Here is an 879-nt window from a genome sequence, read left to right as displayed (position 1 = left end):
TTGTAGGAACCACTAATCTTCTAACATTATAACTGAATATACTTTAAAGTGTCAGGTATTAATTAATTCTCAACGTAATTCACAAGTATATATAGATATTAAAAATTAAGAAGTATTTTTGAAAGAACAATAAACAAACAATCACAGTATAAAAAATGTTTAGTTTAATTTAACATAAACCTTTTCTTCGTTACAATTTAATATGTTAAATACATATAATATTATTAATAATAATATTTTTACCCAATTATTAGGTTGACATAAAATCTATGGCTTTTGGTTAATTGAATTAGCTTTCTTAAATAATAGTAACTTTATCCATCAAACCTGATGTTCAAACATTATTTATGTTTTTAATATGTGTAATAACTAATAATAATGCAATGCTACTATGTCAATAAACCAATCATATAATGAGGCTACCCAATGAGTAATAGCTCAAATGACATAATCTCCTCATACTCATCTAAGAGGTTGCTGATTCAAGTCTTCATATCTTTGGTAAAAAAAAATCATATAATGAGACTAACATCTAATATGCGTATTTTGTAAGAATAAAAACATTTATTCAAAATTATTAATTTTAAAATTAAAGTTAAAATTCAAATTCAAAATATATTTAAAATATTTTTAAAGGAATTGTTTCATTCTATTCTTAATGTAAGAAGAATCATTATTAAGGACAATATTTCTTTTTTTGGGCTTATGTTTTGTTTTGTTCTGTTCAAGACTAAAGTTTTTTTTTTTGGTTAGGTTATTTGGATCTTACCATATGTTTATCAGATTTAAGTGCCCATCAAATGCATTGGATGATATAGAAATAATTTCTTTCAAATTGGATCCATGGTCAGTGGTAAGCCAGCTGGATGAATTAAGTCT

The sequence above is a fragment of the Arachis ipaensis genome, chromosome B5, assembly GCF_059453495.1.
Source record: "Arachis ipaensis isolate K30076 ecotype BB chromosome B5, ASM5945349v1, whole genome shotgun sequence".
Taxonomy (NCBI): Eukaryota; Viridiplantae; Streptophyta; class Magnoliopsida; order Fabales; family Fabaceae; genus Arachis; species Arachis ipaensis.
Note: the sequence above shows the minus strand (reverse complement) of the source record.